General features: G+C 45.5%; 1 protein-coding gene across 1 annotated transcript in view; it reads right to left on the minus strand.

Moving 5' to 3' along the window:
- LOC134577476 (sulfotransferase 2A1-like) overlaps window positions 1-27012 on the minus strand; it is a 168723-nt gene that overhangs the window by 82359 nt on the left and 59352 nt on the right. The gene's annotated exons all lie outside the window — the stretch shown is intronic.

Below are 27012 nucleotides of genomic sequence, written 5' to 3' on the forward strand. Positions count from 1 at the left end.
CATGCCCCTGCAGTCCCACTGCTCAATTTTCTGCCAATAAGGAGTTAAATCACCTTGTTTATGCAGCCTTATGCAGACCTCCCATGCGACTTACAGAGCTTTCTTAAACACTTCCTGTAAAGAGTCATCTAATGTTTATACTTCCTTTATTGCAAATTCTGTTTAATTTAGAATGTATTATCTCTTGCTCTGTTAATAGCTTGCTAGACCCTGCAAGATCCTCCTGCATGTAATTAAAGTAAGTTGCATCTGATTGAAAATGAAGCCATTGGGTTTCCATGCAGGCTGTGTGACTCACAGCCAGGGGAGGTGTGTCTAGGACTGCAAAAACAGAAACAAACGTGATTTAACTCCTAAATGGCAGATAATTGAGACGTGAAAAGTCTGAGGCATGTTCTATACACTAAAGTTGTTTTGGTGACTATAGTTTCTCTTTAAGTAAAGTAAGCAAAACCAAAAGAAATTGCTTTTGTGATTTTTGGAGTTGTTTAAACATGGTATGCCTTCAATAATGATGTCCTGTATGACGTGCAGTATAGGAGGAGATTTCACAGAAAGTAAAATTTTAGTTAAAGGACTGTGAAGTCATTGTCAGCCATAAATTTGAACAACAGAGCAGAAACAGTGGTGATGCAAAAAATAAAAGCCAAGATCTTATCCATGAACTATATTCTTTCAAGTACTAGTAAAGAGAATGAGGTAGTAAAAATAAACGTTCATACACCATAGAAAAGAAAGGGTTAACAAAAGATTAACAAAACACAAATGAGATATGGTGTAGGAACTTTTATTATATCCACTAAAATGCAATATCCACTTATTATAAAGTTAGTATAACAAACAGGAAAAATGTAATTCTCTCCATGTAATTGTATCTGTCAAAAAACATGAACATATTCAAAGGAGGGAACTGCAAAATAAAAGGAGACAGTGTGAAAAAATATGGGAAAAATGGAGGAGATAAAAGTATAGCGCTAGACTAGAAGGTAGAGGAAAGTAGCAAAATTACATTTCAAACTCACATAAACTTCATCTACACCAAGGGGAGGGAACATTTTGGTAGTGCTGTGCTCGACTAAAAATAATACAAGCCAGTACAATAGAGAGCCAGCCCTTTATATATGTTGAGTATTCGGCATGTTTTATGTATGGGTGCAGTGGATGCTTTGTAAGGTTGAATTTGTGTGTATGTGTGTGGACATTATGTATGATATATATATATATATATATATATATATGTGTGTGTGTGTGTGTGTGTGTGTGATGTCCATGGTGTCGTGTGACTGCATATATTGGTTGCATGCATAGTTGTTTGTAGTATTGTGCTTGTGGAGGGGTGGGCTTGTAGTATTTTATGTGTGCATGTGTGTGTGGCAGAAGTGGTTTGTAGAGTTGTGTATGTGTAGATTGTTTGTGGTATTGTGTGTAGACTGCCTATTGTGTTATGGACACTTATCAGCCACAACATTAAAACCACTGACATGTCATGTGAATAACATTTATTATTACGATGGCACCGGTCAAGGGGTGGGATATATTAGGCAGCACATGAACAGTCAGTTCTTGAATTTCATGTGTTGGAAGCAGGAAAAATGGGCAAGTAAAAAAATCTGAGTGGCTTTGACAAGGGCCAAAAAGTAATGCTATATGACTGGGTCAGAGCATTTCTAAAATGACAATTGTTGTGGGGTAATCCCAGTATGCAGTGGGATAGTATCTACCAAAAGTGGTGCAAGGAAGGACAACTGGTGAACTGGTGTCAAGGTATGGGTACCCAAAGCTCATTGATGCAAGTGGGGAGCGATGGCTAGCCAGTCTGGCCCAGTCACACAGAAAAGCTACTGTAGCTCAAATTGCTGAAAAACATAATGTTGTACATGATAGAAGCATGTCAGAACACACAGTGCATCTTGGTTTGCCAAGCCTCAGACTGTTCAGAGTGCATGCCTATGATGACTCTTGCCCACCACCAAAAGTGCCTTCAATGGAGAGGTGAGCATCAGAAATGAACCCTGGAGCAATTGAAAAAGGTTGCCTGATTTGATGAATCGCGTTAGATCAAGTAAATGGTTGCTTGCTTGTGTGTCGTTGGCAGCTGGATTCACTATGGGAAGAAGACAGGCCAGTAGAGAGTGTTATGCTCTGGGCAAACTTCTGCTGGAAAACTTTAGGTCCTGGCATTTTGACACGTACCACCTACCTAGAGATTGTTGTATGGCAATGGTGTTCCCTGTTGGCAGTAGCCTCCTTGGGAAGGATAATGCATCTCGCCAACACCGCAAAAAATGTTCAGGAATGGTTTAAAGAACATGACAAAGAGTTCAAGGTGTTGCCTAGATTACCCAGATCTCAATCTAACTGAGCAACAGCAGGATGTGCAGGAACAACAAATCTGATCCATGGAGACCGCACCCAGGACTTAAAGGATCTGCTGCCAGTGTGTTGGTTCCAGATACCACAGGCAGGACATGTTTAGAGTCCATGACGCGATGCAGCATAAGGGGGACCTACATAATACTACGAAGGTGGTTATGGCTGATGTTGCGGCTGATCTCAATATTTGTGTGCCTTAGTTGTGGTATTATGTGTGTGTGCCTGGAAAAAAAAAAAGGTGCACTATACCTTTAAAACAATGTTACAAACAAATATACAACTAAAGTGCAGAAATTATAGAGTGCCAAAAAAGTCTGTGAACACTGTGGTATTTGTTTAATGTGCAAAAAAATGTAAACAATGTATTGTGCAAAATGTGTGTAATCAGCCACAAAGGCTCCTCAGTATATACGGTCCACACAGATATAGTACCATAAAAAGAAAAGAGAGAACATATAGTGTAACACAGTAGGCATATAGGGTATACAAAAATATATGCCAAATGCACTCACAAGTAAAGAGCAGTATTTAGTCTGCTCAAATTTTTAGTGATCCAAATGATCATAGATGGTGCGGGACTTAGGTTAGCAGTAATCCAAGCAAAGATATGTAGAAGTAGATTACAAGCTTTCTTTAAATACAAGTTTAAATAAAAAACACCCCTAGCAAAAGCTGTTCCCTTAAGGTGAGGGTAATACTGGAAACCTGGATTCTGAATACCAGTATTTTAGAATATTCTCCGGTTCTCAAGCGCACTTCACCACTTCTGGGAGGTGGGGCTTGGCATTGGCAGCGTAATGATGTCCGAACGTGATGACCTCAACAGCGTGATTTCTTTCATCTAAACTGCTTCCTCATATCACTCTCCTGACCTGCTGTTACTCCTTATTTAAATCCGTCTAAATGGGTGTGGATAAATTGAAACTGCATGTCGATTGTTACTCTTGTTAAAACCATAAAGTCCATAATGAATATTATGTATGTTATGTATTATGTATGTATGTGTAATATGTATATAGATCTTATACACTGCTCAAAAAAATAAAGGGAACACAAAAATAACACAACCTAGATCTGAATGAATTAAATACTCTTCTGAAATACTTTGTTCTTTACATAGTTTAATGTGCTGACAACAAAATCACACAAAAATTAAAAAATGGAAATCAAATTTTTCAACCCATGGAGGTCTGGATTTTGAGTCACACTCAAAATTAAAGTGGAAAAACACACTACAGGCTGATCCAACTTTAATGTAATGTCTTTAAAACAAGTCAACATGACTTCCGGTCCATCGGAGCGGTCGCATGCTGTGAGAGCTCTGTGATCGGATCGGCCTAAGCAGCGACGAAATAAGCGGCAATCAGCCTATACCACTCCAAAAAAAGATACCAGTGGTAAGGGGAACACCCCCCAACACCAACATGGCACCTCCAAAAGCCCAACGAGCATCGGATTTCTTCCGACAAGGGAAGAAAGACCGGCTTTGTTTCGACCAAGATGGCGGCGGCTCCCAATCACCCACGCACACCTGTGATGCAGGATCTGATAATGACTCGAGGCAAGCCTCTATGGGTGACCTCTCGGTGTCAGAGAAAAAATTGGCAGCCATGCTCCATGAGCTAAGCACCTCTATGAGAACCGACTTTCAAACAGCGGTCTCAGACATGCGCAAAGACCTCCTGGAAGTGGGGATACGAGTAAACACATTGGAGGAAAAAACAGACGAACTGTGTCAGGCAAACGACACAATAGTAGAAAAATTGCAGAAATTAGAAAAAGATAACAGGCGCCCGAGGGAAAAAATGGCGGACCTGGAGAACTGTTCCCGCCGCAATAATATCCGTGTGCGTGGAGTGCCGGAAAAGATAACACACAAAGAACTGCCGTCCTACCTACTGCAGCTCTTTCAGGCAATTCGACCTGCCCTGGTTCCAGCGGATCTACGCCTTGATCGGTCGCACCGAGTACCAAAACCCAGCAACCCCCAAAAGATGCCCCAAGGGACATAGTGACTAGATTACACTACTACAGCGCAAAGGAAACTATACTCACGGCGCAAAGGAAGGCCTCCGAGATGCCACCTACCTACGAGGAGATATCCCTCTATGATGACCTATCTCCGACGACGATGTCCAGGAGGCGGGATTTCATCAACGTCTCAGAGTGCCCTACAGATGGGGCTTTCCCACAAAACTCTTGATATGGCGGAATGGATCTCTCACCAAAACTGAAGGTCCGCCCCAGGGAATGGAGACACTCAAAGCCTGGGGATTGTTCCCCGACGATAACGCGACTACCTCTCCGTCCTCACTGCGGAAAGTGGCCACAAGCTGGACAAAAACCTAGCAAATTACGCTACCAAGGAGTTGAAGCTACCGTTATTGCCTACTCAGGCGAGTTTCAGCTGAATCTCCATGGCCTGCTCAACCCCACAGACCGATTTTCCATGCTATGGAACTGCGGGACAAAAAGGGCTTTTCACCTTCACGTGAGTACAATTACGCCCTCACCCTAATAAGCCCAGCCAATGTGACACTATCTCTCTCACCATTCCATGCATCGGACTCATTGCCCCACTCGTGAGCCAGAAACTTGTCCGAACGAGAGACTTGAATGGACTTACAATGGCAATAGGTGAAGGAACTCTCCGCCCATGATCCACAATTTGCCCCACAGGGAATAGATGAGGCACAAAAGCTGACCTAGAATCACAATTCAGTCCTTGTCGACACCGGCCTTTACCAATCCTCCCAATGGGCTCCCGCAAGGGCCACCCCTCCTCTTTCCCATCACTTATATGTGGTTGGGCCCTGAAAGGCGTAAAGGCCCCACCAACTGTTGGTAAACCCCCTCCCCCGAAACTCTCCCGGGACACCACCCGCCGTTGTAGCCCCCTCTCAGAGCAGTAGAGGGCGCACGCTCGGCGGTGGGGTCCTCCACATAATGCTTTTTAGCTATTTGCTATGTATATACTTTGTTTATGTTATCTATTTTTGTTACAATTGTTGTAAATTGTGTTATACCCCATGCCCCAGACCTACCCTTTCTACCACAAAGTACGAACTGAGATGCCCACTAAAAACCTCCTTCAGTCTTATTGCACAGAACCCACGGGGATGCCTACACCCACCCAGATGTGCCCTAGAGGTGCCCTACCCCTACCGCAATGACCCACCTAACAAATTTCTCTTAGTATCCCTGAATGCCCATGGCCTAAATACCACGCAAAAACGCAGGCTGGCCTTGTCCCAACTATGGGCCCCGCATGCCTCAGTAGCATACCCACTTTTCGAATAAGAACCCCCCAAGGTTTTCGTCCACCTCCTTTCCATTAGCGTATCACACCCTAGCACCTAACAAGACAAAGGGAGTTAGCATATTGTTTCACTCGGACTGCACTTCCAATGTGAAAGGGAATACAAAAGCTCTGACGGCAGGCTCCTGATTCTGTTGGGCCTCCTCAATGACGCCCAGGTGACTATAGCAAATGTATACGCCCCCAACGCCAACCAATACGACTTCCTACAGAAGGCACTGAGACGGATTGACAAACTAAAAAAGGGACAGATGCTGGTCTGCGGGGACTTTAACTGTGTGCTAAACCCTGACCTAGATAGGTCAGGGGCCCCAGGCTCCCACCCAAGATCCTCACTCTTGGGAGAAAAACTGTCAGCACTCCTCCACTTCCATGGCCTACATGACACTTGGCAGGCACTTTACCCAGCCTCTAGGGACTATACTTTTTACTCTAGGGTCCATGACCAGTACTCCCACATAGACGTGCCTGGTAGATGCTAAAGTCCTGGATACCCTAGCTGAGGTCAATATTGACCCGATAACTTGGTCGGACCACGCCCCCCTCACGTCATCATTCACCACACTACATCCAGTCCGAGGGCGGGGCCAGTGGCGACTCAATTAGTCCATCATAGACAACCCTGAGAGGGCCTCTGAGATCAGGAGATCCCTAACACACTACTTTGTGGACAATCAATACACTGATACAAACATCACCACGACGTGGCTAGCCCATAAGGCAGTCACGCGAGGCACACTCATACAAATGGGGGTGAAATTGAAGCTCCAACTCTCAGAAAAAAGCGACTCCTTACTGAAAGATCTAAAACTGGCCGAAACACAACACAAAGCCTCACCCACTGAACCCCATAGACTAGAGGTCCACAAAATTAGGACCACATTAGAAGCACTACAAATGCAACAAGTCGAGCGGGCCATCAGAAAAATGAAAATAACCTACTACAGGCAGGGGATCAGGGCAGGTAAAATACTGGCCTCTCAGCTTAAGTTTGGAACCTCCCAGGTAAAATTCCCTATGTCAGGGATGGCCATGAAACTAAAGTTATGAACCCGAAAGCGATTGTAGACGAATTTGCTGCCTTTTATGCAAAACTATACAACCTCTCCGGGGATCCTACCCAGCACCAGCCCACCCCTCAGGACATCGCCACTTTCCTGGAGGGGATACACCTCCCCCAGCTCTCCAACGAACAGACCACGGCACTGACAAACCCGATCCTACCCACCGAGATATCTAGGCATTATGTGACACCCCGAGACACAAGGCCCCAGGCCCGGACGGCTACTCCACTCACTACTATAGGGTTTTTTAGGACCTACTACTCCCCCACCTCACGGCACTATTCAACCTAATTTTAGACACGTACAACATACCCCCGGAAATTTTAGAAGCCACAATTGTCACGCTTCCCAAACCAGACAAACCCACAGACTCATGTGCGAACTACCGCCCGATTTCGCTTCTTAATGCCGACACTAAGTTATTCGCCAAGGTCCTGGCAAATAGCATCTGCCCCCTACTATGTCAACTTGTCTCACCTGAGCAGTCGGGCTTTGTTCCTGAACGTCAGGTAGAAGACAACACCAGACGAGCCCTGGACATAATGGAACTCATGAACTTGGACAGCTCACAGGGCTCTATAGTATGATGGCATTGGACGCGGAGAAGTCTTTGACAGGCTCCACTGGGGCTATATGTCGGAGGTTCTCCGCAGGCTTAACTTCCCACCCAAATTCTTGACTGGACTCCTATCCCTATACTCTTCCCCTTAAGCTACAGTCATGAGTTCCGGATTCATCTCTAGACACTTTGCTCTGACGAACGGTACACGGCAGGGCTGCCCACTTTCGCCCCTCATTTTTATCCTTGCACTAGAGCCCCTAAACCGCAAAATCAAGGCAGACCCTAACATTGCAGGCATCCCCTCCCCAATCAGACAACAAAAAATAGCAGTGTTTGCAGATGACATCCTTCTCTTTCTCACCAACCCCTCTGACTCCCTCCCAACTCTTTTGCACCTATTACAAGACTATGGCCGGGTCTCTTACTATAAAAACAACGTGGCAAAGACCCAGGTGCTGTCCATGAACCTGCTTAGATCCCAACTCTAGTCTCTAAAAACACTTTACCACTTCGAATGGAGGAAGGACACCCTTTCCTATTTAGACACACAATTAACGCCCTCAAAACACAAGCTCATAAAGCATAACCATGGGAAATTAATGGTGGACATAGAGCGGCTGTTGGAGAGCTGGGGCAATAAAAACACATCCTGGCTAGGGCGTATTAATGCCATCAAAATGGTCATCCTCCCACAGATTCTATTCCTTTTCAGAGCCCTACCGATTAGCCTTCCTAAGTACACCCTCTGGGCATTCCAGAGCCTCCTTAATGCGCACATCTGGAAAAAAAAACACAGAGGGTATCTCTATCAAACATCAGCATGATCATGGGAGGGGGTGGCTTGGGAGTACCCCACATAACTAAATACTACCTAGCGACAAAGCTTTCCCAGACGGCATGCCTCCTGACCTCCTTAGACTACCCAATATGGTATCACCAGGAGAGCACCTTCAGTGCACCACATTCCTTCAGTGATCTACTGTGGATCCCCGCCAAGGCCCAATCCCGTCATTCCAAAAGCTGCACGCCGACTAGAGGGTCACTTCAGTTGTGGCTAAGATGGGCCCCAAAACTGTTCAGTGGGAACATAGAGGCCCTCGACCCACTGACTAGTCTCCAGCGCCACACTCACAACCTCCCCCTGCAGGGATGGACAGAAAAAGGGGTGACCAGAATATCACACCTCTATTGGGCTATTACCATTCCCTGACCTCCAGAAGAAATACCTTCTCCCTAACCGCAAAATATTCACATACCTCCGTATAAAGCATATAGTAGGAGACGTTAAAAAAAATAACAACACTCACGCAACCCCACAACCAATTTGATATGCTATGCCTGGGCCAAAAAAAAACGCTATCCTTGTGTTACCACCGCCTACTAGACTTAGACAGACCGACAAAGCAATCATATATGTTGCAATGGGAAAAGGAGCTAAATGGTACGTTTGAGCCGCACAGGTGGGTGGGGGCCATGACACTAGTAAAAAGGGCTACACATTGTATAGACCATGTGGAAGCAGCCTACAAGATGTGGCTAAGGTGGTACTATACGCCCCAAAGGTTGGCCCAAATATACCCGGGTACTCAGGCGAAGTGCTGGCGATGCAACCGACAGGAAGGCACTTTAAGCCACATATTCTGGTACTGCCCTGCACTCAGCTAATACTGGCAACGAAATCCAAGACTTGATAAAATCCAAAGTAGGGAAAACCCTGTCACCTACCCCTGAACATTACCTGCTCCATATGCTACCACAAGGTATTACAGCTCACAAAGAATCACTAATCATCACACTAGCTGCAAAGCAATGCATAGCTGCCTTATGGAAATCCACTATGGCACCAGACATAAAGTCAGTGCTTGCCAAAGTGAGCCTTACTCAACAATATGAGAAAATGTCACACACGATCAGCGGTACCCTACTGCACTATAACCGCACCTGGTCCAATGGTAGGATTGTGATGACACCGGGGTGACGAAAACTAACCTCTAACCTCTATAGTATGTGCAACGAAGAGCATCTCAAATCTCCCCCCCATTCCTAGTTTACTGTCCTCTCCCACCTCCTACTATGCCCCCCCCCTTCTCAATAAAACTAAGGTCCATAGCTACGTTGGCAAGCCCTAAAAACCTGAGACGACTGGTAGTGGAACTAATTCCACAACGTGTGTATCAGCGTAGAGCCTCACTGGCAGACACCTGGCTGCTCCGAGGGCCTAGAGAATAAAGGTTCAGAGTTCTACCCCGGCACTTATCATGCACATCCGGAAGCCTTCTTCCACAATATCCCTACACACACGCATTACTTCCTACGCCTATCGGGCGCCAAGCTCAAACCTCCCTACCACCTCCCACAGAAGTTACAGAGTGCATAACTTACAGTAGCAACTTGTAAACAACATCTTGATGTACTGTTTGAATGCCTATGCGAATGGTTATTAGTTATCCTTCAAATTCTGTTACTGTACCTACTCTCTTGTGGCTAAAACATAATGTTTGTTACTGTGTGATATTATGATGTTACACCCCTAATAAAAATTATACATTTAAAAAAAAAAAATCAAAATGAGGCTCAGTAGTGTGTGTGACCTCCACGTGCCTGTAACGCATGTGCATGCTCCTGATGAGGTGGCAGATGGTCTCCTGAGGGATCTCCTCCCAGACCTGGACAGTCTGTGGTGCAACGTGACGTTGGTGGATGGAGCAAGACATGATGTCCCAGATGTGCTCAATTGGATTCAGGTCTGGGGAATGGACGGGCCAGTCCATAGCATCAATGCCTTCGTCTTGCAAGAACTGCTGATACACTCCAGCCACATGAGGTCTAGCATTGTCTTGCATTAGGAGGAACCCAGGGCCAACCGTACCAGCATATGGTCTCACAAGGGGTCTGAGGATCTCATCTCGGTACCTCATGGCAGTCAGGCTACCTCTGGCGAGCACATGGAGGGCTGTGCGGCTCCCCAAAGAAATTCCACCCCACACCATTACTGACCCACTGCCAAACCGGTCAGGCTGGAGTCATGTTGCAGGCAGCAGAACATTCTCCATGGCGTCTCCAGACTCTGTCACGTCTGTCACATGTGCTCAGTGTGAACCTGCTTTCATCTGTGAAGAGCTCAGGGCGCCAGTGGCGAATTTGCCAATCTTGGTGTTCTCTGGCAAATGCCAAACGTCCTGCACGGTGTTGGGCTGTAAGCACAGCCCCCATCTGTGGACGTCGGGCCCTCATGCCACCCTCAAAGAGTCTGTTTCTGACCGTTTGAGCAGACACATGCACATTTGTGGCCTGCTGGAGGTCATTTTGCAGGGCTCTGGCAGTGCTTCTCCTGTTCCTCCTTGCACAAAGGCGGAGGTAGCGGTCCTGCTGCTGGGTTGTTGCCCTCCTACGGCCTCCTCCACATCTCCTGATGTACTGGCCTGTCTCCTGGTAGCGCCTCCATGCTCTGGACACTATGCTGACAGACTCAGCAAACCTTCCTTTCACAGCTCGCATTGATGTGCCATCCTGGATGAGCTGCACTACCTGAGCCACTTGTGTGGGTTGTAGACTCCGTCTCATGCTACCACTAGAGTGAAAGCACCGCCAGCATTCAAAAGTGACCAAAACATCAGTCAGGAATCATAGGAACTGAGAAGTGGTCTGTGGTCACATCCTGCAGAACCACTCCTTTATTTGGGGTGTCTTGCTAATTGCCTATAATTTCCACTTGTTGTCTATCCAATTTGCATGTGAAATTGATTGTCACTCAGTGTTGCTTCCTAAGTGGACAGTTTGATTTCACAGAAGTTACATTGTGTTGTTTAAGCGTTCCCTTTATATTTTTTTTTGAGCAGTGTACAATTTAATTGTGGTGTACTTAAATAACCATTTTTTATGGATGGAGCAACTAGTGAATCACACGTTGGGATAATAGTGTCTAATTAAATATAATTTTTGAGTTAGAGATGTTTCGCTACTTTACCTCTACTTTTTCTACTACTAATTTATCTCCCTTGTTTTTCTGCCTTTTTGTCCCGTTTGTCTTTTTTTTTGTAAATATAATTTTTATTGTTTTGTCATAAGGTAATATGTCATTGCAAAAAGTTTAGTCTTGCAGGTATCATATGTATCTCAAACAGGAAGGTATCAAACACAAATACAAGGATTAGACAAGCAGTTCTATGAACATGGTAATAGTTAGGATACTCGTAGGTCCCAATCCAACATTAAGCAACCATAATAATAGGGATTCAGAGGTGGAACGAGAGAACCAGTGCAGTTGAAGTATCATGTCATTGTTCACATGTTAAGTATGTGGTATAAACCAGGAGACTCGCAGGTCTCGGGCACGAATATCAAAGAGCGATGATGAATCAGCACAGCAGTGCGGGCTCGTAGGTCCCTGTTGCAGTGGATAGCTATTTGGCACTCAGGTCTCAAACAAGATGGAAAGACCTGATATCAAAAGCAAAACACTATGCCTCACAGGTCCCCTGATGTATTGGAGGTATTGTGTCGCCTGGTAAGACTCGCAGGTCTCAGGGAACCTATGAAGGTAGTGATTTGCTGACTGACCTGCAGGTCTCGGTTCCTATCTAGAGCCTTGTCACAAACTTACGTCAGTCTTAGTTGAATAAGGCCCCCCTCCGGCCCTGCATCCCCTCTGTGGTGACCGTCGTGTTGTGTGTTACCTCACCGTAGGTTGTCATAACATAGTCTTGTCAGGTAGGCATGTGTTGCGTGTCTCAAGTATAGGTGCTTGATACTCTTGATTGGATGCTGTTTTGGCCTCCAGTCATGTCTGTATGGTCTTGTGTGAGAGGCATGAGTGTGTTTCTCCTTGCAGGGAGAGGTACCCTCCTATATTCGGGGTAGGTTGGGGTATCACCCCTAAAAAGCATTTGGTTTGACTGAGAGGGGGGTACAGAGAAGAAAAGGGATGCAAAGGGGGGATGAAAGGGGGGGAGGGGTTAGGGACTAGTGGAGGTATGAGGGAAGGCGGCGTCTATTACTTCACGTGTGAAGAGGGGTAGGTGGGGGGGGGCTCACATCCTGGGTACTGTCTTTCAGTCCTATTCGCCCTGACGGTATCGGAGTTAAAAAGCAAAGTCTTCCTTAGCTGTGATTAGTAGCCAATGAGTCCATGTCTCGGTGTAAACTGCGGGGGTGTGAGTTGTGCTCATTGTTAGTTCCTCTATTGCTGTTAGGGCTTCTGGGTGAACCATATCTGAAGTGGGGGGGGGGGGGAGAGGGGGTTAACTCCCTGCTTCCAGTACAGTGGGAGGACTTGTTTAGGTCATGGATTTCTTGTTTTTAGATCTGAGGGAGGTTGTGTGGTGAAGGAGCATCGCAGCTGGGTAAAGGGTGGGTAGTGCATCGGAAAACATCTCCAGCATGCCATGAATTCCATCCCAGTAGGGCTTATCTTCTCCCAGGCCCACCATAAGTGTAGGTTGCTGCCTACCTCTCTCACATCTCCAGCATATGTTAGAGTGGTCCGGGTTGATGGCGTGTAGGAGGTTTGCTGTGCAGTACCAGTTGGTTAATAACTTAAAGGTGGTCTCTTGTGTTTTGCTATAGTCTGAACAATGGTGGGTAAGGTAGCAAATCTTCCCACTCTGTGTCTGTGAATGTGCTTTGTAGGGCTGTTTCCCACTTGCCTATAAACAGGGGTTTTCCTGCAGGGGTCTCCCCCTGTAACATGGAGTACAGGTAGGAGATCCCGTGTGGCTGGGTGTATATATGTTGTTTCGAATGTGATGCGATATCGTGTGTGTGCATTTCCTTTGGGTAGTGCATTAACAAAGTTAACTAGTTGCGCGTGTTGGAAGTGATGAATGAAGCTGGGTGTGTTCTCCCCTAACAGGTCTGATAACATCTTACATCGGTTTTGAGTGAGTATGTGATAGAGGCATGAGGAGAGAGTCGGTATGATGTCCCGGAATGTGTTTGGGAAAGTCCTCGTCAGTGGGAGCAGAGAGGAAGGATAGGGAGCTAGGCCGTGTGTCCTAGAGGCTCCTTGCCACACTTTCAGAGTGTGTCTCGTGTATGGGGATAGCTCACATCCTGCAGGGATAGGGCTTCCTCAGGGAATCTCCCAAAATTTTTAGCAACGTTATACAAAAAACAATAAAATAATTTAACAAAGTAACAAAATACTATGCAATATAAAGCATATATATATAAAGCTTTATACTGCATAGTATTTTGTTACTTTGTTAAAATATTTTATTGTTTTTTGTATAACGTTGCTACAAATTTTGGGAGATTCCCTGAGGAAGCCCTATTTTGGGTGAAACATGTAGGATTACTCCTAAGAAACCTTTGTATTTTTAAGGCTTTTTTTAGCTCTATTTTACATTTTGGATAAATAAAAGCATTTTTTTACCTGTATCCTGAGTCCGGCTCTCCATACTTGCAGCGGTTTGCTACAAGAAGAGGCATCCTGGTTATTGCCCCCCATACCATCGGGGGAGGCACCCTTCTGTGATTTATTCCACTACATCTTGTGAGTGTTTACTATATTTGCGCTTTTTATTATTTTCACAACAGTATTACACTATGTTTTGTTTTGTGTTATATTTGTAGATCTACAGCCACCATATAGGGTTAACCCTGCAGCTGTAAACATAGTTTCAGAGAAACTGCTATGTTTACACTAGGGTTAATCCAGCCTCTAGTGGCTGTCTCATTGACAGCCGCGAGAGGAGCTCCCGCGCTTGTCACTGTGATTTTCACAGTGAGAAGACGCTGTCGTCCATAGGAAAGCATTGGGAAATGCTTTACTAAGGACTGACTGTTCGCATGCACATTCAGCGGATGACAATGAAAGAGGGAGCCCGGTGCTGGGGAAAGGCTAGAATTTAACCCCTTCCTCCTCCTTCAGCCTGGGGGGGGGGGGGTGGGAACCTGAGGGTGGGGGGGACCCAAAGACAGTATAGAGCCAGGAAAACTAGTTTGTTTTCCTGGCACTATAGTGGTCCTTTAACCCCTTAAGGACACATGACATGTGTGACATGTCATGATTGCCTTTTATTCCAGAAGTTTGGTCCTTAAGGGGTTAAGTAGGTCCCCATTTCATTTGGTCAACCATGTGCCCAGGTATCAAATTTTATGGTCGGACCACTGGAATGGGAAGCTACAGCGTAGAGGGTCAGCGCGATTGTTCGTGTTGTGAAGTTCAAGATGTAAGATTTAGAGAAGTTGATCTTGAAGTTGGAAATGTTACTGGATTCCCTAAAGGCCATTAAGATTTTGGGTAGTGGGATTTCTGGTGTGGACACAAAGAAGAGGAGGTCATCAGCAAATACAGCTACCTTATGGGGAACATCCCCGGTTGTGATCTCCACTATGTCCCTGTCCCATCTGATGTGCATCAGGAATGGTTCAAGGGAAAGAACGAAGAGCAACAGGGACAGGGGGCAGCCCTGCCTTGTGCTGTTGAGGATGGTGAATTCAGCTGTCAGTGCCTCGTTAACTGGGACGTGGGCGGTAGGTTTATCATAAATCCACCTCCTCATGCTCGGTCCCAACCCTAAGTGAGCCAGTGTCTGGAATAGGTATTCCTAGCCCTCCCGGTCGAAGGCTTTCTTGCATCCGTGGAGCAGGAGAAGGCCCCCGGCTCCCCCGTGGTTTCCACACATGTGGGTGAGTGCCCAAATAGTGTTGCCCTGTGCCTCGCAGCCCATCACGAACCCCACCTGATCTGGGTGGACCAGAGTGGGGATGTGCATCTGAAACCTCGTTGCCAGGATCTTGGCTAATAGTTTTATGTCACAGTTTATGAGCGAGATGGGCCTATAGTTACCAGAGTGCTCTCCGTCCATGCCATCTTTGGGTATGATGGTGATATGTGCCATTAGCGCTTTTTTCGGTATGCATTGGTCATCTCTTATGGCATTAAAGAATGCTAGCAGTGGTGGATATAGGCTTTCTGCTAAACTTTTATAGTATCGCAATGGTAGTCCGTCGGGGGCTTTTGCCCGGTTTGGTGTTTTTTATTGCCATTGCTAGTTCCTCCGGGGAAATCGGCTCATCTAAAAAGTTAGATGTCTGTGTCGATGGATGGTAGTGGATAAGTCATCAGGTATGACTGAATAGCAGTCAGTAACCATGCCTTCGCCTCACAGGTGCCCATTCACAGGTGCTGCGGCAGTGAATATAAGTCAGAGCAGTAGGCGTGTACCGCTTCAAGGATTTTAGTCGGGTGGCGTTGCAGGGTTTGGGGTGTTTGCCTCAAAGTAGTCCTTGAGGACCTGCCCTATAGGTGTGATCAGGTCCAGTCAGGAAAGAAGGTAGTCGTTGAGCCTCCACTAAAATGTCGTGGGTCGGAATAAGGGGGATCTAAGGGTCAACACCACCTGAGGAAGATCCAACCACGTCGCCACTTTGTGTATTGCATCTATCACTTAGGGGAGAGTACCTCGCTCACCTTCCTGTAGACATCGTTTCCTGTGGGGTGTTGGAAGGAGGCCCAGGACCTCCGTGCAGCCTGGGGTTGTGGTCGGTCCGCGTCACTCGAACCTGTTGACCTGTGAATGAACCATCACTAATTTGTGGTGCCCCTGTTCGGCTCTAATAAATGTGAGTCCGATTGTTTGTTGCAATACTCACCGTCTACTAACACGGCCCTAGGGCCTGCATGGTAAACAGTTCCTATTCATTAGCTATCGCAATAGGTTAACAGAGAAACAGTCAAAAGTAACAGTGCTAACAAATTAACATTCCGTGGCTTGAGGGGTGTCTGGCCTTGGCTGTTGGGTATGGCATCTTGTGCGTGCTAACATATGAAGAACTAGAGTTTGCCTGACAGTCCCTCTACACCCTTATCCTCCTTGGAGACCTTAGTCTCCTCTCCCGGAGTGCGCTGCATAAAACTGGCTGATATTGCATAGGTGGCCAGGTGGTGGAGCAGGTACCCACTTGCAGGACCCAGTGGCATTTCCGCCCCATCCCGCGCCTCGTCTGTCACCCCAACCCATCTGACTCCCACATTCCGCCTCCGCATGATGAAATCTCCCAGGTACTGATTCCAGTTTCCGGCCCTTCGTGTCCCGGGGTCCACCTCCATCAGGTGGTTTCCGTTGTTTCCCGTCCGATGGCGGGCCGCCCCCTCCGCCTGCAGAGCATGGGGAGTGTGCATAGATAGTTTACTTGCAGTTGGGTCTCAGTGTGTCTCTGCAATATGGAGGTGCAAAGTCCACCGCAGTCCATGACGGCTTGTCCCCAGAGTCCAGGAATGGTCCATTGCAATGTTCCACCATGTGGCACCAGAATCCACAGGGTGCTTGTGTCTGGAAGTGTCTCTTGGGGTTTCTTTACATGCGGGCACCTAAGGGCCGGGTAGCCTGGGGGTAGAGGGATCTGTGGAATAGCCCCCGGGTGGAAGGTGTAGAAGGCTATTGGGTCAGGCCAAGTCATGGGCACCGGAGGCAATTGTAGCTCCTACATGAGGTCTTCCAGGTCTCCCTCGCACTTCACTGTGAATGGGCTTTTGGGGGTAGAGGCCTGTAGTCCCATGGGGGAGATCCAATGGTATCTCACTTTATTGGCTTGCAAGACCCTAGTGAGCAGGCGCATTGCTCTGATAGGCCAAGGTGGTGGGGGATAGGTCAGGATACAGCTGGAGTTCCACCGCATTTAATAGAACCTGCCCTGTGCCCTGGCTTCGCGCAAAATGTCCTCCTTGAGCTGTAAGTGGGCCAAGCAACAGACCACATATCTCGGGGGTGCATCCGGCGGACCCTTTGGTCTCAGGGCTCTGTGGGTCCTAACAAATTCAATAGGCGTTGTTGCCAGCCTGTCCAGTAATTTGTTAAATAGCTCCGTAAGGGTGTCTCTAAGCAGGCTGGCTTGGTCGAGGTTCTCCGCCATACCTCTTATCCATATGTTTTGCAGTTTCCCGTGATTGTCGAGGTCCTCCAAGTGTTAGGCCATCTGATGGAGTTGGTCTGCGTGTTGGTGCAGTGCTCCCGTGTTCGCAGATTGCGCCAACGCCAAGTGGTCGCAGTCCACCTCCAGTTGGGCCACTTTTTGATTTAGGCCATGGATGTCCTCTCTGAGGGTGTGTAGTTCTGCGGCAATCAACTTGTGGAGAGCGGTGTTAGCCTCCTTCAGGTCCGCCTTTGTAGAGAAATTACTGATCAGCTCCACCCAGTCTGGTTGTGGTTGCTGGGGAGCCGAGGTAAGTGAGGCTCTGGCAGGCTGGTCACCACTTGGGGAATGTACGCGGGAAATGTTTGTGGCCTCCGAGTCATTTGAGGCCTGTGAAGCTAAGTCAGGTATTGGTGCATGGCGGCGGCTTGGGACCCCTTAGGAGTGTCGGAGTGCTTGTTGGCTTGTGTTGCCCATGTGGTGACCAGCTTGCCAGAGCCTCACTTGCCTCGGCTACCCAGCAACCATGTTTTACCCATGTTGGCAAGATATTGTGGATCTCCAGCGAGCATTGTTGCTGAGCCTGCAGGAAGCTCCCGGTTTACGCTGCCATCTTCCTCTGCCTCCATGCCACCGCCCACCCCTCCCCCCCCCCCCTTTGTCTTCTTATACACCTCCCTTGGTTTTGGGGGTTCTCTCATGTTCTCTGCCCCTGGGGTGTTCTGGCTTTTGATTTGAGTAGATGTGTTATGATGTTAGGAATGCTTATTGCAATTTACACTGAGATTTGTGTGGTTTATACAGGCTGGACTACATTGTTGCCTACCCTATTCACTAGAGCTGTATCTATATGCCTACATTTTAGATTGCCACAGAGTTTCCAAAATTCGTTTTACAGATTGTGAACTTTTCACACAGAGGAGTTGTGCTTTCACTCCTATTGGCAACAGTTAGTAGAATATCTGATAATGAAAATACTAGGGTAGACAGACTTTAGATATGCTTTAAATATGCTTGTTTTTTGTTTTTTTATATTTTATATTTTTTTATGATAGTCAAAGCTTTATACAGCTTTTAGGATTTTAGCAGATTTAGCGTTTCTCTACACCAGGGGTAGGCAACCTTTTAGCAGCACTGTGCCGATATAGGATTGTGATGTCCCGTAGAGTGCCGATCCTATTTTTTTTAAATTGAGGTGTGTATGCTGCCATATTCTGCTTGTGTTATTTTTACTGTAATTGCTTTGTATCGTTGTATTTGTGCGTATATGAGCTATTATATTGTATATGTCCGTTAGTAGTTTATGGTATCGTGTATGATACCTATGAATGTGGGCTGTGTATGAGGGCTGCTTGTGGAATTGTGTGTGGATGGATATGTCACATGGTGTGTTTGGTAGTGTGTGGGGGCTGTTTGGGGTATTGCTTGTGAGAGACTGCATGTGGGGTTGTGTGCATGTATGTGGATTGTTAGTGGTGTTGCGTTTGTGGGCATTGTGTGTTGTGTGTGTGTGTGGGCTGTTCATATGATTTGTATGAGGGGAGGGTTATTCTGCATTTCTGTGTATATCTAGCAGTGTGGGTGGGTTCCCTGGGTTCCAGTGGGGACCAGGCTGGCCAGGTACAGGTTAAGGACAGGAGCTGGGATAGCTGTCGATGGCTGCTCTACTACAGTGTGGATTCCCATTCACAAGTGCTGGGAGGAAATGATCTGAGATCACTTCCTCTTTGTGCTGCAATGCATAAATTGAGGATTGTCCTTCACCACCTCTTCGTATTAGCAGATATCCGAAGTTTTACTGGGACTCCTGATAGGCCAGAGTGCGTTTGGCTCTAGCAGCCTTGAGTGCCGTGCAAAGACACCGCGGGTGCCGTGCTTGGCACTAGTGCCGTAGGTTGCCTACCCCTGCTCTACACCATCTTTCTTTGGTGTATATTTCTAGGTTCATTCAAGCTTATCTTTCACATTGTGCATTTTTTTTCTCCAGATGGTGGTGGAAGTCAATAACATTCTTCAGGCTCCAGCTCTCAACTTAATGCCAATATGACAGAGGTGAAAAGTTAGCATGACTCTTTGGCAGCACGATAAATATGGGCCATGCTTTATCTTGATAAATGCCCAAATTGGTGAGTGAAATGCGTTGATGTAAGTCAAGCATGGAGTGCAGGTTGAGCCTCTGGTATTTCTTCGACCTCTGGGAGGAGTCTGGGTGGCACACAGATTACCTTTGATTTACACACACTGTGCACACTAAGCTCATGTTGAATTCATGTAAGGGTATTCATATGTCTACATTAATTAAGTTTATAATTCAATGTAGTGACTTTTTTATATATATATATATATGGCAACCTAAGAAGAAATCCACTTTGTGAATATTCCCCTACTGGAAACTACTGCTGCAACTTGGAATATTGTTTTCGTCCAGTAATTACTGGTTTACAACCTTGTTTCTCGATGAGTGGTACACATACCCCAAGGTGTACGTGCACCAAATACAGGGGGTACTCTAAGAACTAGCACGCAACCTTAGCAACCCTAGGAGTCGGCCAGCTGTGCACTAATGCAGAGTAGGCTACCAACATACAGTGATGGGGTGAGGTGGAAATGGAGGTGGAGGTTGGCGACAGAGCTGTAATTATCTTCCAGCACTGCTCCCGTGCACGCCCTGCAGTGATGCCGGGACCCAAACCAGGGATGGAACTACCGCCGGGGCCACCCGATGAGTATTCTTTCTTTAATGCTAAACAGGGGCCCAGTCGGGTACCACAGCCCTTTAAGACCTCGACCAGGACCCTGTGATACCTGCCTCCCAGCTTCTTCCTGACAGACCGGACATGGAGGATGGGAGGTGGCAGAGGAGGCACAGGGAGCAAGTAGGGAGAAAGACAGGAGCTGCAGCAGACAACTACACGCGCTCCCCTCAGTCAGCAGCAGAACTCCGAGCAAGCCACCCTCCTGGAAACGAAAAGCATGTTAACAGGAGGGTTGACTGCAAATGTAAAAACTAAGATTTATTTCAGATTGTGTTTGTGCATATGTGTGTGTGTGTGTAAGCATGCGTCAGTGTGTGCGTATCTTTGTGTCTGTGTCAGGGTGTTTATGTGTATCTGTGTTAATGTGTATGTATATCTGAGTAAATATATAGGTCGTGTGTGTGCGCACATCTGTGTCCGTGTGCATGGGTATGTCAGTGTGCGTATATATCTATATGTCAGTGTGTATGTGTTAAGGTGTGTGCGCATGTGTTAGTGTGCATATGAATTTGTGTGTAATTCCGTGTGTACAAGTTAATGTGTATGTATATATGCATGCATGTGTGTGTGCATACATGCAAGCATACAAACATTACACCCAAACACCCCTGTATTAAAATACTAAAATTATATACAAACACCAACACTATACACAAAAGCATACCTATATTTAAAAGCCAACACTACATACAAATACACCCTTACATGCACAAAAACATGCTTACATTCCAACACAAACACTGCTCACAAATACAACCCTGCAAGGATGGGCAAATGGTAGATCCTCAGCTGGCATAGCATCGTTGGAGTTGTACGACAGATGGGGAACTACCTTTTTGGGCACTAAAGGGGGGCCCAAAAAAAATTATTTTTTGCTCCAGTGCTCGCTCCATTATTTTACCACTGCCGGGAACCATGGCATCATTAAACAGCACCCAAGGGAGCAGTGCTGGAAAAGCATGGAGGTAACAAGCCCACAATGGACTGCAGGAAAAGACCTCCACTGGACCCCAGAGAAAGGACCCACTCCAGCTCTCCCAAAGCTAGGGAGGCTGTGTGGACTTAAATAAAAATAATTACAAAGTAATAATTTATGATTGTGTGTGAAGGAATGTGTATGCATTTGTAAGTGAATGTATGTGTCAAATCAGTAAGAGTTTGTGTCTATCAGTGAATGTGTGTGTTTAGTAAGTGTGTATGTTGGAGTGTGTTAAATCAGTGAGTGTATGTCTGTCAGTGAGTGTGTATGTCAGTGTCCCCTAGTGTCAGTTTCTCATGTGTGTAAATGTGTGTGTCAGTGTCCTGTGTGTGGGTGTCAGTGTCTTCTGTGTATAACTGTGTGTATAACCTTGCCTATGAGTCTTGGTTTCCCTTATCTGGTTAAAGACCAACTACTGAGTCAGGGTTGTATTTGTGTGCAGTGCTTATGTGGAGGTGTTTGTTTGTGTATAACGTTGGTGTTCACATATAGGCCCGTATACACACAGATATCGCCATGCACATAAGAATTACCATGCACAGCAACACACAAGCACTGCCACAAAGATACACACAGACTGACACATATGCACAGATATGCTGACACACACACACGCACAGATCCACAAACACTGATACACATACACAGATTGAAACACTCATACAGATACATACACTGATGGGCACACAGATACATTCACCCTCACTCAAAATCCAGGTCTCCTGTGGTGTATACTTAAAGGTCTCTAAGGAGCCTCCTTCCAGTAATAGAAACTACAAGCAATGCCAGTATGGCCAAAAAGGGCCTACTAACAGCTACAAGAAGACGGATTAGGAGCAAGGCCAGTGCTGGTGGACTCGCACAGTGCTGGAATAAAGGTAAAATGTTAACTTATTGAAGGGTGGGTGTGGCGAAAGTAACCTCGTCACGGGTACTTGGAGGGGCCTGCTGACCAGCCTCTTGCCAAAAGACTACAGGCCAAGTCAACGACTGTAAAGACCCATATTTTATTTCCATAGAACCGAACGCTAGCTCCATGGCGGCCGTTCGCATGGACCAAATCCACAAATAGACTTCAGGGGGACTTAGCCGTGAATGCCCTGGAACTATTTTCGGCATGAAGACTTCGCGGTTCCTGGTCGGTTCCCCAGCGGCACTTAGCCGCGATTCTATGGATCCGTTTTGGGCATGGGACCATGCATGCGGTCGGTAAAAACGACTTCCAGGCAATTCCTTAAAAGGACACATGACATGTGTGACATGTCATGATTCCCTTTTATTCCAGAAGTTTGGTCCTTAAGGGGTTAACCTCTGAACTGATCTGGATGATTCAGGCGATGTAACTTTTGTGGGGTTTTATGTATTTATAGGATACTTTTGAGTTGTTACCAAAAAAAAAGAGGCAATCAGCTAAAACAAAATAAATTCCTACAGGGACTTTCTTGTTCCCTAAATTCACTCTTTAAAATGAGTTTGATGACAAAAATGCCAACACCAAACAATATGTAAAATCAACACCACAAGCACCCGAATGACAAATAACATCATTGAGCACAGCATACAGTTGTACTAATTCCCGCACCACCTTTCTAAGTCATACCAAGACTTTTCTAATCTAGTAAAGAAGACAGCCAAGCAGTAGTGGTTCGTGTGTGGTAGACCTCCACATCCCTTTTGGCCCATGAGAGTCTGGTAAGAAAGGTAGGGGTGTTAGGAGCCTCACACATATGACAAATGTATGTTTGAGCATAGAGAATAATGTTTTGGGCAAATTAACTGGTACCATCTGCATGAGGTAAAGAAGTCTTGGGAGCACCATTATCTTGAGAATATTAATTCTCCCCATAAGGGAAAGATGAGGTAGTTGAAGGTCCTTACGTATATCTTCCAATAGGGGAAAATAATTAGCCTTGTAGATGCAAGCTAGGTAGGTGGTAATCTGAACACCGAGATATTTAACGCCCACTGTAACCCAGCGGAAACCGGAGGATTGAGTCATCTTGTGTTTGCCTGCGGGAGACACCACAATATCCAGCATCTTGCATTTGTCTGTATAGACTTTAAAGTTGGATATGGCACTAAAGTGATTACATTTCCTAACTATCTTAGGTAATGATCGGGTGGTATTAGTTAAGGTAAACAGAATATCGTCTGCAAATGCAGAGATTAATTTCACCCCCTGGGAAGTGCATCCACTAAGCTGGTTGTTATTACATATGGGTGTAAATAGTAGGATCAGGGAGCAGCGCCTGTGATGGAATTCCCACGCTTAGAGCGATATGGAGGAGGGAAGGAAAAAGACACGGATATAGTGTAGTATGTTAGGATCTTAAGTGATCGTAAATGAAGGGAAAGGAATTGCACTTACAATTTTCTGGAGCTTATGATCTGCTCCAGATATGTGCGCCTGGACGGTATAATCCCATCTATGGAGGTCCTTGGATGTCCTCAAAAGGGTATATCTCCTTTCCAATGGCAGTGGGCCGGTATTCGAATAGTTGGTGATATATAAAAAAAAGATAGAAACACAAAATAGTGCTCTCTGGATGATACAAAATAAAAGGATAAAAGATGGAGGTATACGCACAAGTGGAGAACAAATGGGATATTGCTCAATATATGTAGGCATAGGTGGTATGATCCCCACCAAGGATTTCACTCCTCGAGTCCTCAAGTAGGGGTGTTGGGGAGAGTTGAAAGGAGTTATATTTTTTAAAAATAAAATAAAATTGAATTAATGGATAGGCATAGAGGCTCCAATAGCATAAATGGGCTATCTTTATTGGAGACAAAAAAAAAAAAAAACAGTAACATAAAACAGCTTTAAAAACACTAACTCGTTTCTCCTGCACAGAGGCTTTATCAAAGTGTTACAGCATCAGAGGCCTATCCTGTTTAAATAGCAGATACAATTGATTACATCATTACAATTAGTGACATCATCAATCATGTGATACAGAAAACATATTAAAATGTATTAAAATAAGCAAAAATACAGTGCAGATGGGAGGGGGAAATGAAATAGGTATAAATTATCCAATGGATAAACATTAATCCTAAAGTTGGGGAAGATAAAAGAGGATGTGGTAGTTTTCTGTTATTACACATGGCCTGGAGAAATGGTTCCATGGTGAGTATAAATAGTAGGTGAGAGAGGGGGCATCCCTGTCTTGTCCCCGCCCACTACCTGAATGCCCTCATAAAAATCCTCTAGCTTAGTAACTGTATGTTTGATAAAAGGTATCGGGTGAGTGTTGGGTGAGTAAAGGGTGGCAAAAGGTACATATGGTGCTATTGCAACAAACAGGTATCTGCCTTGTAAATCAGTGGCACATCCCTATATAGTGAAGGCTACATGTATGGAAAAAAGAATGACGACTACCCTAGACTTCTTCCCCATCGATAATTACTGTAAAAAGAAGAGATATTACAGAAAATTGTATCATACTCACCACAATTTTCTTTTCCTGGCTATTATTCATGGCAGCATCACTTATGGGTAGCTCAACCCCAAAATAGAAACAGGACAGGAAAAAAATCAACCAATCTGAACAAGACTGAAGGCATAAAAGGTCCCTCCTCCTTCTACACCACAGTCTAATTTAAAATCTGTAAAACAAAAACAAGGGAGGGTTGCCAATAGCTAGGGGAAAAAATTCCGGTAAGTATGATAACATTTTCTGTATTCCTGGCTAATCATGGCAGCATCACTTATGGGTAATACCCAAGCTCAACTATAGGGAAAAAATACTTCATACACCTGACAATGCTGCAAAAAATATATTAGTGAGACACCACAAAGAATAGTACACCTCTACCAAAGGCAAAGCCAGATCCAATTTATAGTGCTTCAGGTAGGTGCCCTACAGATGCCCTCAGGTTCTATGGAAAGGATATATAACAGGGGTGCCAAAGGGCATCCCTGTCGCGTCCCATTTCTAATAGGGAACCAGTTTGATTGAAACATGTATCCTGATACTTTGGCTTGAGGATCCTTATATAGCGCCATTGTGCACTCCTTAAAGAAACCCTCGATGCCGAAGGCCCTCAGTACTTCTTCCATGTACTTCCAGTTAACCCGGTCGAAGGCCTTCTCGGCATCGAGGGTAACCACAGCAAAAGGAGACAAACTTTGGTCTGCATGATATAGGACATTCAGTAATTTCCTAATGTTATCAGATGTGCCCCTACCCTCTACAAACCCGCTCTGATCTAAATGTACAATGTTGGGTATGATTTGTTTAAGTCTATCGGCCAAAATTCTGTCAGACACGTCATGTGTCCTTAAGGGGTTAAAGGGACACTATAGTCACCTGAACAACTTTAGCTTAATGAAGCGGTTTTGGTGTATAGAACATGCCCCTGCAGCCTCACTGCTCAATCCTCTGCCATTTAGAAGTTAAATCCCTTTGTTTATGAACCCTAGTACCTCTGCCCAGTTAGCCCAGGAGGTTGCCAAAGCCCTTGTGGGGGGAGTTTGAATTCTGCTCATAGGAGTAAGGTTTTTTTAATTGATAAGCCTTGATTATTATGTTCGAAATCCAATGCCTCATAGTGGAAGCAGAGGCTACTTCTCCTCTTCTGGCTCCTATCGGAAGAACAAACACATGTTGGGGCTTCCGAAATTGTTGAGACACTTCTAGGTACTTAATCAGGCATTGTCTGACCTCCAATTGATGACGTTTCACTTCTGACGGAGAAGGAGATGGACGAAAAGAAGGAAGAACAATTTCCATGGGTAGAAATTCTTGTCTAGGTCTCAAGACCACCCTGTCGTGGAAAACCTGATTATGGTTCTCATCACAGGAGAGTGCATGAATTTCAGACATACATTTTGCCGTGGTTATAGCCACTAGAAACAGATTAGGGCTGACAATGCTGATGATTGAACCTTTAGAGTACTTCGGTTCAGCCCAGACTTGCATGAAGGAAATTTAAAATGTTAATGCTGTTAGGATGAAGGAAATGTAATAGCATTATCTTTAGACCAGGAATGAAAAGTCTCCCATATCCTATGATAGCAAGTTGATGTTGAGCCTTTTCTGGATTTTAGGAGAGTATCAATTACCGACTCAGAAATACCTTGTGCTAGGAGTCTCTCTTTCAAGAGCCATGCCCCCAAGTTTAGCTGGTTGGAATTGGGATGTACTGCCAGTCCCTGAGATAGTAGATCTTGTCTCCAAGGGAGTGGCCAATGATGATCCAGCCTCATCCTGTTAAGGAGAGGAAACCAAGGCCTCTTTGGCCAAATAGGGATGATCACTATAACTTTCTGATCTTCTTCCAAGATCTTTCTCAGTAGTATGTGAATCATCGGTAGGGGAGGGAATGTGTACCCCAGATCGAACTCCTATGGGAGGGACAAGGTGTCTTGTCCTGCTGCTAGATGATCCGCATAGAGAGAGTAAAACCTGGGAACCTGAGCATTCTTGTATGAAGCCATCAGGTTGATCTGAGGTCTGCCCCACCGCTGAAAAATTAACTGAAAAACTTCTTGATTGAGCTTCCATTCTGCTTGTTGAACCATCATTCTGCTGAGGTAGTCTGCCAACACATTGTCTGGCCCTGTAAGGTATACTGCTTTCAGGCCTTGTAAATTGGATTGGACAAAATTCATTATCGGACTCAACTCTTTCAGAAGATGATGACAAAACCCCCGAGAGACTTGAAAACTGCTCTTAGTTCTCTCAGATTTGAATGAAACTTTTTCTCCTTTGTAGACCATGTTCCCTGAATCCATATGTTGTGTAAGTGCGCACCCCAACCTAGAAGGTTGGCATCTGTAGTTATAGTTATCCAAGTTGGTTCTTCTAGTGGAAACCCTAGAGAGAGAGAGAGAGAGAGAGAGAGAGAGAGAGAGAGATTCTTCTCTCTGGTCCACCAAGTCAGATCATCTGAGATGCATTGAAAAAGATGGACTCTCTGATCCCAGTTGCCCATTTTTGCCTTGAACTGGTGAAGAAACTGCATCGTGGATGTTAGAGGTCCCAATAGTCTCATGAACTTCCTTGCAGATGTGTAATGCTTTAGATGTAGACTCCTGATTTTTCTCATAATTCTTTCCATTTTTTCTAAAGACAGAGTTGCGGTTCCTTTTACCG

The sequence above is a fragment of the Pelobates fuscus genome, chromosome 11 (genome assembly GCF_036172605.1).
Source record: "Pelobates fuscus isolate aPelFus1 chromosome 11, aPelFus1.pri, whole genome shotgun sequence".
In the NCBI taxonomy this organism is placed as follows: Eukaryota; Metazoa; Chordata; class Amphibia; order Anura; family Pelobatidae; genus Pelobates; species Pelobates fuscus.